The sequence below is a fragment of the Equus asinus genome, chromosome 15 (assembly GCF_041296235.1).
Source record: "Equus asinus isolate D_3611 breed Donkey chromosome 15, EquAss-T2T_v2, whole genome shotgun sequence".
Classification (NCBI taxonomy): Eukaryota; Metazoa; Chordata; class Mammalia; order Perissodactyla; family Equidae; genus Equus; species Equus asinus.
The window spans coordinates 29,807,013-29,815,936 of NC_091804.1; the positions used below are offsets into that span (position 1 = coordinate 29,807,013).

Sequence of the window (8,924 nt, forward strand, 5' to 3'; positions counted from 1 at the left end):
CTGGGCAGGTGCTACCCAGTGAGGCAGTGGGCGGAGAGCCTGCAGCCAGCGGTGAAAGGAAGGAGAAGACTGAAGCTGGCAGAGCTGGGTCCTATGTCCACCTGTCACCATTGACAAAAGCTGCTTCCACCTGAAATTAGCCAATATTTTTTTAGGATGTTTATATCTATAATCATGAGTGTATTGGCCTGTAATTTACTTTTCTTTTACTGACCCTGTCTAATTTGGGGGTCATGAAAATTTTGTGAACTAAGCACCGTTCCATCTTTTTCTCCTATCTGGGAGACTGTGTAAGGCTGCGAAGCTTTGTAGAATTTATCTATAAAGACGCCTGGCTATGATGTTTTCTTTTTGGGGAGATCATTAACTACTGATTCAATCTTTAAAAGTGTTATAAGATTATCCAGGTTTGCTATTCTTCCTTAAGGCAATTTGGTTAAATATTTTCTAGGAATGTATCACTTTATCTAAATTTTAAATTTTACAAGCAAAAAGTCAAACATATTATTCTCTTTTTTACTTTTTGCTCCGACTATACCATGTCCCCTTTCTCACTCCTGAAATTGTTTAGCTATGTTGCTGTAAATATGGTTATGCTCAATTCTACCATTTTAGTCCCTGTTCTTGTTATTTCATTGATTTTAATTTATTTGGATCAGTTCAACTGTCGTTTGTCTCATCTTTCAAGCCCTCAGGAGCCAAGAGCAGACTGGGACACATGGAATTTTTCTTACATTTCAGAATTGAGTCCCTCTCCTGTTGCAACAATGAGAGTGTCTCTTTCTTCTCTTGTCTCAGTATTAAAGATCCTCTATTACAGACCGTGCAAAGAGATGTCAAGATATTGCCCCATCCAGTTCCTAACTTCTTCACACATCAACACATGCGTCCACTCCCCCACCCCTTCCCCCACTTCAGCTGCTGAGACTTCCTCTTCCTCCCTTTCCCTGAACATCTTGCTATTCCTCCTTTCTATTTGAGTCCTTCAAAATTGCACCAAGGCACACCACCTCCCAGAAGCCACCTTATTTGGAAATTGATTGAAGACTGACTCTACTCACAGCTCCATAACTAGCCTCCGAGCTCCTTTAGGATCCACGCTTCCTCACACTCAAGATACAAAATCAAGGAAGAAAGTATAATTTTCCCAGCTTGGGTCCCACATCCAATCCGTCGTCAGCGGAGGGCAGGACTCTCTCATTGACATTCTCAACAAGACTGAATTCAACAGGAAGAGTGAATGCCAGAAGAAAATCAGAGCGAAGGAGTAGATAGGTCAAAACTACAGATATCCTAGCCATTTAATATCCAGATTCATGTGAGAATAGGCGGTTTGTTGGTCCTAGTTTTTCTGAGAGAGCCTCTAAAGTTTCTCCTTGAAATATAATGTTGTTGGCTGGTGATGGTCTGGATCACATGATGAAAATATCCCTTTAGTCCAAGTACTCCAAAATATACTTTTCTGAACAGTAACAGAAATTAAATATTATCAAACACATTTTCAAGCACCTATTAAGTTGCTCTTAGACTTGCTTTCCAGTTTGAATTTAGATTCTGATACCTACTGTTAGGAGAGGCAGTCTGCCATGGACCCTGAGCATCTATGTACCTTCCTGCTGGGTTTGCCAAGAATGTAAGGCCCTGGCTGCTGTTTTCCTGGGCCGTCTCTTAGCGTCATGTTTTGCAGTGAGTAACCTTGAGGGATGAGGTAAAGTCTCCTCTCAGACTAACAGCAGGCTGACTTCTGTTTCCTTTAAAGATGTTGAATTCTGCAAGCTCACTGTCCTCTCCTGTAACACTGTAACAGTGTGTGTGCAGGCATTCATCACAGGCCCTATGCCACCCCCATGGGACTTGTGAGGCATAAGAACCAACATGAATGTGAAGCTCCCTCTGCTTTGCCATGAGTAACAGAGTCCTTGAACCCTGACTCAGGAATTTCACGTCCTCTGCCAGCAGCCATGAAACAATAACAGGCTGACTCTTTAGCTTGAAAGTAGGGCTAACTCTCAGACTATGCACAGTTCTTAACACATATTAACTGCATGACCTTGGACAAGTCAATTAAACTTTCTGAGCTTTTGTTTCCTCATCAGCAAAGTGGACAACACTAGTGTTTACCTTTTAAGATTGGTATGATGACTAAATGGATCAAAATACCTGAAATATTGTGTTTGCTCAAAAAATATTAGACGCTATACTTGTATTCCCTGTAGTGTTGACAGAGGGGCATGGCAGTGACAGATGTCATACTATGACAAACACAGTTGATCTGCCTCCGTGAACTTCACATCTTCACACTGTTTTACTTTCTACATATATTCCTGAGCATAGTCTGCTAATATTTTCATGCCTGGCTCCTCCTTTTCCATCAGGTTTTAGATTAAATATCATCTCCTCAGAGAGGCCCCTGCTGTCCTTGCTAAGTAGGTCCCCACTGTCATTGTCTGCTATACCATCCTGCCCATTTGCTTTGTAGCACTTGTCATGATTTTCATGATTGCATTTGCTGACTCATTTGTTTATTATCCCCACTAGAATATAACCGACAAAGTCAGAAACCACGTCTGTCTTCTTTAGTATATTTCCAATGCTTAGCCCAGTCCCTGATTTGAAGTAGCTGCTCAGTAGGTTTTTCTGGATGGATGGGAATCTAGATAAACAGATTGATGAGACGATAAATGGATGGATGAGCAGATGGATGGATGGATGGATGGACGGACGGACGGATGAGGAAGCTGGTGCTCCATAAACGTTTTCTGGATAAAGGGATGGATGGATGGGTGGGATGGTTGGAAGATGGAGGGATGTTTGGATACTTCGCAAGTCAGATTTTCAGCTCCGATCCTCTAGGGGGCGCAAAGGGACTGCATGCGCGGGTTCGGCCCAGGGAGACGCGGCTCTCCGCCGTAGCTTGAGCGCCAGCCGCATTTCCTCCGGCGCAGGGCGGGTGGGGGGCGTGTCCTGATCTTGTGGCTCCCGTCCCGAGCTGTCCCAAACCATCCCGCAGCTTCTCGCGCCGTCCCTTCTGACCCGTCGCCGACAGTCCTGGCCCCTTGGGTGAGTCACTGCTGGACCACGTCGCACTGGAACCCCCGGCTGCCTCCAGGGCCGGAGCTGCGTCCCCCTGCCCCGACAGGAGGGGAAACTGAGGCCGTGCGGGGGCGGGGAGAGCGGCCAGTGGTCAGCTCCCAGCCCAGGCCCGCCCCGGTTCCGTGCCCGCCCCCTCGGCCGGGGTGGTCCTCTTGGGATTCCTGTCCTCGAGAAAGGGGCCCGCAGGGCGGCCGCCGCTGCTCCGGAGCCGCGGGCGTGCGGTCCCCCGATCTCAGCGCCCGGTGGGAGGACTCGTCCCGCTAACGGCGGGAGACGGGCCCGGCGACGCGTGGCCCGAGGGCCCGCAGGGCGCCGTGCGGAGCCCGGGTGAAGCGGGCCGGAGGGCGCCGAGCCCGCGATCCTCTCCGCCCCACCTCCTCCCCTCCTGGCGTTCGATCCCCCAGGGCCCCTCGGCGCTTCCTACCAGGTGAAGCGTCCTCACGGCCGTTAAGCCATTTCTCCCCAATAACCTCTCAAGGGAAGTGTTAAAAGCTCCCTTCTGCAGACCGGGTGGCTGAGCTTTGGATTCAGGACGCCCCCAGGGCCCCGAGGGGCAGAGTCTGGGTTCGCCGCCCCCCTTGGCTCAAGCCCCTTCCCCTTTTCTCCCTGCCTAGGCCCTGCGGCTGCCGAGCTCGCGGAGAGATGGGACCTCGGCCTCGGACGGCTGAGCGGGCTCTGCGTCCGCCGGCGCCCCCTGCTCTGCTGCGGGGCCCTGACCCGCGCTGCCCGACGCGCCCTCCGTGTCCAGCGGCTGAGGCTGTGCCCTGGTGAGAGCTGCGGCTCCTGAGCGCCTTGAAGGGGGCTCGGTGGCTTCCTGCTGCCCGCAGAGGGGGTGGTCCTGGGGCTCAGGTGACTTCTGAGAACTGTGTTCGAAGCCCTTGTGCTGGAGGAGGCCTGGTGTAGTAGGGGGCTGGGTTTGGAGTCAGAAAGACTGAGCTCAGATCCTGACTCCCCCCCTCGTTAGCCGGGCGACCTGGGGTGAGTTACTTCATCCTCCTGAGCTTTCCTTTCCTTCAAGTAGGGGAACCGCAGGAGCTCTGGGAGGACAGAGGCCTTGTCTGTGTTTTTGAAGCCACAGTGCCTGGCGCCCAGTAGGAGCTCAGTCAGTATTTGTGGGGTGAATAAAGAACTGAGGCATGTTTACCAGAAGCTGTTCCTCCTGTGGACTGTGTTGATGCTGGGAGCTGGCATCTTTCTATGAAGCTCTGATAGCGCTCGGGGTTCTGAGCTTTCCTGGGGGGCCAGTGGGCTAATGTGGGCTTCTCTTCCTGGCTCGCCTTCTGCCCATTTGTGCCCCTGCATTCGAAAGTGATGTGGGCTGCCTGTGCCCTGGTCATTGATTGTGCAGGGAGAGGAAGTGCTGAAAGGCTTTCTCCGTGTTTGGAGGGCCCATCCTGTCCCTTCCAAACCCTGGAGCTTTCCCACACCTCCTCCCCCTGCCACCTTTTGGATGACCCCTGTCCCCTGGGATCCTGCTTATTAAGCACTCTCTATGTGAGGCTTTTAAAAAAGAGAAAGCGTGGTCCGTGTCTCAAGGAACTATGGGCTGGTTGTGGAGCCACTAATTGGGTTATTTCTCACCAAGAGTTTCCCTCCAGGAAGCCACTTTTGCCTCCCTTCTCTCCATTTTCCAGGTCCTTAGTCAAGCATGTTTCCTGGTGTGATGTAGTCTGGGAAGTGGCTTGACGTGAGATGAGGGCACTAATCATACCTTGTGAAAATTGTTGCTTTGCTAGTCTTTTTGCCCCTCTCAGCTCTGATCTTGAGGTCAGCGTCTGAGTCTCACCTCTCCTTAGGCTCAGCGCCTGGCAGGGGTCCAGTGTTCACCAGTTGTGAACAAATGCACAACAAGAGAGAAGAAAAGGAGAGACACATCCTTGTAAGGTGGCATGGCCTCATCACGTTGTGGAAGATCAGAGAAAGACTACGTGGGAGCCAACCAGGGGGAGGTGAGAGCGCTTCCTCTGTATCCATTGGAGGCCCTTTGGCATGAGACGGAGCCTAGTCCACCAGGGGACGACTTTCCTGGTGGCCTGCGGTCATGGTCATAGGAACCAGAGCAGTAAGGAAATTGGACCAGGCTGATATAAATAGAAACCAGATCTCACCTTCACGGGCCATCTGAGGTGCTGCTGCCCCATTGCCTCCCTGTCCATGCCAGGCACTGCCTGTCAGGTGCCACTCACTCCCAAACCTGTCCTGGATTTTACATCCTGTTCAAGGTCCAACTTCCAGAACCTCCACAATTTCGTTAGAGTTCACACAAAAGATGACCTGAAAAGCCTTCTTTGCCGTAGATGATCTGTTGTCCCATGCGGACTTGTAAACTTCATTCCTGTTCATGAGAAAATGATGCAGCTTGTGGGTTAGTAACAATAGCCCACATTTTGAAGCAGCCAGCTATGGTGCTAGATACTCTGCATGTGCCTACCAGGACATGTGGTGACCAGGTGACATCTAGGTTGCTCATCCAGGGCTTCTTGTTTATTGCAGAGGGGGCAGCTCGGCGCAGAGGGGCCCTTGAGAGGTGTCTCCATCCTGTCAGGAAGCAGCTGGACCACAGTGCTCCCAAGGTGAGGTCTGTTCTCTGGAAATCTGGGGCTTTGCATCCCACAGGCGCCTGCAGGTTCCCTGGGTGTGATATCGTCGGGGAAGTAGATAGAGGAGACAGGAGGGTGGCTCTGTCCTGGCCCTCAATTTTACTCTCTGTGGCCTTTGAGAATGCACCTGCTTCCTCTTTATGTGCTTGGTTCTGAGAGCCCTTGGGGAGCCCTTCCTCAAATTGATCTGTTGGCATCAGAATGGCCGAATCGAAAACAGGAAGGATTTTGGCATATTCGCCTGTGCCCGGGTCTCAGTCACTTCTCTGCCCCCTCTTAGCTCTGGGACCTTCTCTTATCCCTGGTTTCATCATCCAGAAAGCAGGAATACAATGAGGCCATTTTTCTTAGGATCGCATAGCCCCTGTCTTTTACAACCCAACAACTCTATCGCTTTTCTTTCAGAGGTGTCCACCCTTTCCTCTCCTGTCTGGGCCAAGTTGAAGGAATTTTTCTGCAGGATTGAAGCAATTACGCGGTCCTGTGCTCAACTAGGCTGACTCCTCCAGGCCTCTGCCACTGGCCTCCTTTTTCAGCAAGCCCTCTGTCCTTTTCTGCCTCTGCATTTGGAAGTGATCACAGCTGCCCGTGTCCTGCTCATTGGTAGTGCAGACAGAGGAAACGTGGAGAGGATTGTCCCATGTTGGAGGGTCCGCATCCTCCCCTTCCAGTTCTGGGAGCTTTTCCACATTCCTACTTCTCTTCTACACACACCTTGGGCCTCCAGGGCCTTAAGGGCTGTCATGTGTGTGTCGGTGTCATTGCTGGGGCTTTCACTTCCTGCCCCTGCTGTTGGGAACCAGGCTATGTGTGTTGCTTAAGTTCCGCTTCATGCCCAGCTCGGTTGCTGTGAGTCAGCCATGGCACACTCCCATAAACCCGGCCTTGGCATCCTTTTCAGCCTATCGCTGATTAATTACACGTTAATCAGTGTTGCCCACCCTGCCGTAGGCCATCCACTGTCTCCCTCTTTAACTCTTTAGAGTTAACTACTATCCCTTTTTATGAGAAAATAATGTATCTGTTTAGGAAGTAATAACAGCAGGCATTTGTGGACTGCTTACTATCTGGTAACTACTGTGCTCAGCTCTTTCCTGATGCCGACCATGCCCTGTTGTGAGCAGGGACAAGTGAGGTGCTCATTCACGGCTTCTTTCTGTTTCAGATGAGTCCACTGTGTGCCAAGGTGGTCATGGGAGTTATCATGTCAGGAACATTCTAGACCCCAGCGTCCTTGAGGTAAGATCTCTAGAGGGTCTGTTCTCTAGTGTGTTGGTTCCTTGCATCCAGTAGAGTCCTGTTTGTGTTCCCAGGGGCTTTCAGTGAAGATGTAGGGGAGCTGAGAGTTGAGATGAAGATAGTGTCCATGAGTTCCCAGATCCACTCGCTACCCCAGCCCCAGGCAACCTAGATCACTTTTGGTCCTTTACATGTCTTTAGCGGCTGCTGCAGGGGTGGGGCCTCTGGAGTCCCCTTTGGGTAATGATAGGTCTCTGGGGTATCTGCCCACCCTCCCTGGAGTGTCAGCAGAAGCATGTTGTAATGGAAAAATGGGTGGACCTAAGCATCAGATACGCCCGTCCTGGGTTTGAATCCCTTCTGCTGCCATCTCAGTCAGTGACATATTCAGAACCTTCTTTTCTTTCTTTGAAAAACAAAGCTATGATAGAGGTGACTTTTGTGGTACTTAAGCCCACATGATTCCTATCCTTTCCAACCTTAATGTTTTCCCAATGTTTTTGCCCGAAGTGACTTCTCTTTGATTGTAGCGAGGTTCTGTGGGGCTTTCGCAGGAAGGAATAGCCATTCCTGGGGTCCTGTGCTTGGCTGGGTTGTTTTCCCAGACTCAACCTATTCCACAGGCTGCTGGCACCTGCTCCTCTTCCAGATCTCTCTCTGCCCTTGTACACACCTGCATTCAAAAGTGATCACGGGCTGTCTGTGCTCTGGTCATTGATAATGCAGGGAGAGGAATTGTTGAAAGCAGTTTCCCGTGTTTGGAGGGTCCACACCTGTCCCTTTCAAATGCTGGCGCTTTCACACACTCCCACCTCCCTCCAGCCAGTGCTTTCTGCGCTCAGGCATCGTGGGCTGCTGTGTGAGGTTCAGTGACAGGAGGCTTCTTAGCTCGGCCTTTCTCAGCTTGGCCTCCTGTTATCTGAGCCAGGCTATGTCTGTGTCAGGTTTAGATACCCTAGGGGGTGTAAGGAGCCAGGATGAATTATGCATAATGAATAAGTGCAATGTCAGTTGGTATATAGTGACTGCCAGAAGATTTTCAAAGGGAAGCACTTTTTGGAGGTGGTAAGCCTGGGCAGGCCCTTGAAGGGGTGGGATGTGATGGGCCATAGGAAAGTATTCAAGGGAGGGGAGCAACATGAGGACGACTTTGAGGCCGGGGTGAGCATGGGCACCTGGGAAGACAGATGTGCAGGCAGGTAATGACAGTGTGGAGGGCCAGCTGCTGAGGTGGCGCCCTTCACTCCCACCACGGTGTGGTGGGGCTCAGTGGGAGGAGCTCTGGCAGTTTCAGGGCAACACAGCAGATGTCTGTGTTGCCCTGAAAAAGCCCATTTTTTTAAGACCTGTTCCTTTTAACTCTTCTCTGAGAGCACTGAGATTCTTTTTTGAGTCAAGTTTAGTGTGAAAAACAAAACTGGCAGCTCATCCCAGATTAATTGGGGGCATCCTCACTGATGACAGCTTGAAGAAAGAGGAGATGACATTGGAGACCAAATACTCCTTGTGACCTCCTGCTCTGTGGCTTCCTTGTCACTCTAGGGGTGCTGCTGTAGATCTGGAGCTCGTTGGAGGAATCCTCAAGGGGTTGGACGCATCGGCCCTCTCAGGATGCTTACCTGGGTCCCAGTTCTCCTGGAGAGGCCTCCTCGTGGTAAGTTAATGCCAAGGGGCTAAGTCAGCCTTTGTTTCTGAGATGAAAATTCTAAGCTGCTGGCCTTATTGACTTTCTCCTTTAGATTATTTTGGAGTTCATCACAGACACTGGTGTAGCAGAGTGAAGAGTGATGTTGCCACACGACACCTCGCCAGACCTTCTAACCCTGTTGTATCAGCAAAACATAGGAGGACTTTTCCCTCAGAGTGAGTGGATACATGAGGCTTATGTCCAGAGCTGGCTCTGCCCTTCCCCAGCAATGTCGCAGAGCGTCATGGACCAAGAAGACTGGTTTCCTTTCATCTGGGCCAGGTCATCCAGTGGCCTCCATGTCC

The 8,924-nt window shown here is 51.0% G+C and overlaps 3 non-coding genes across 3 annotated transcripts; all 3 read left to right on the top strand.

Moving 5' to 3' along the window:
* The first annotated feature begins 4,387 nt into the window (after positions 1 to 4,387).
* Positions 4,388 to 4,519, top strand: LOC123277482 (small nucleolar RNA SNORA71). The gene has a single exon (XR_006514433.1). It is a non-coding gene; the product is annotated as a small nucleolar RNA SNORA71 (small nucleolar RNA).
* A 1,732-nt stretch (positions 4,520 to 6,251) lies between these two features.
* On the top strand, positions 6,252 to 6,383 carry LOC123277484 (small nucleolar RNA SNORA71). Its single transcript, XR_006514435.1, has one exon. It is a non-coding gene; the product is annotated as a small nucleolar RNA SNORA71 (small nucleolar RNA).
* A 1,220-nt stretch (positions 6,384 to 7,603) lies between these two features.
* LOC123277478 (small nucleolar RNA SNORA71) lies at positions 7,604 to 7,737 on the top strand. Its single transcript, XR_006514429.1, has one exon. It is a non-coding gene; the product is annotated as a small nucleolar RNA SNORA71 (small nucleolar RNA).
* The last annotated feature ends 1,187 nt before the right edge of the window (positions 7,738 to 8,924 follow it).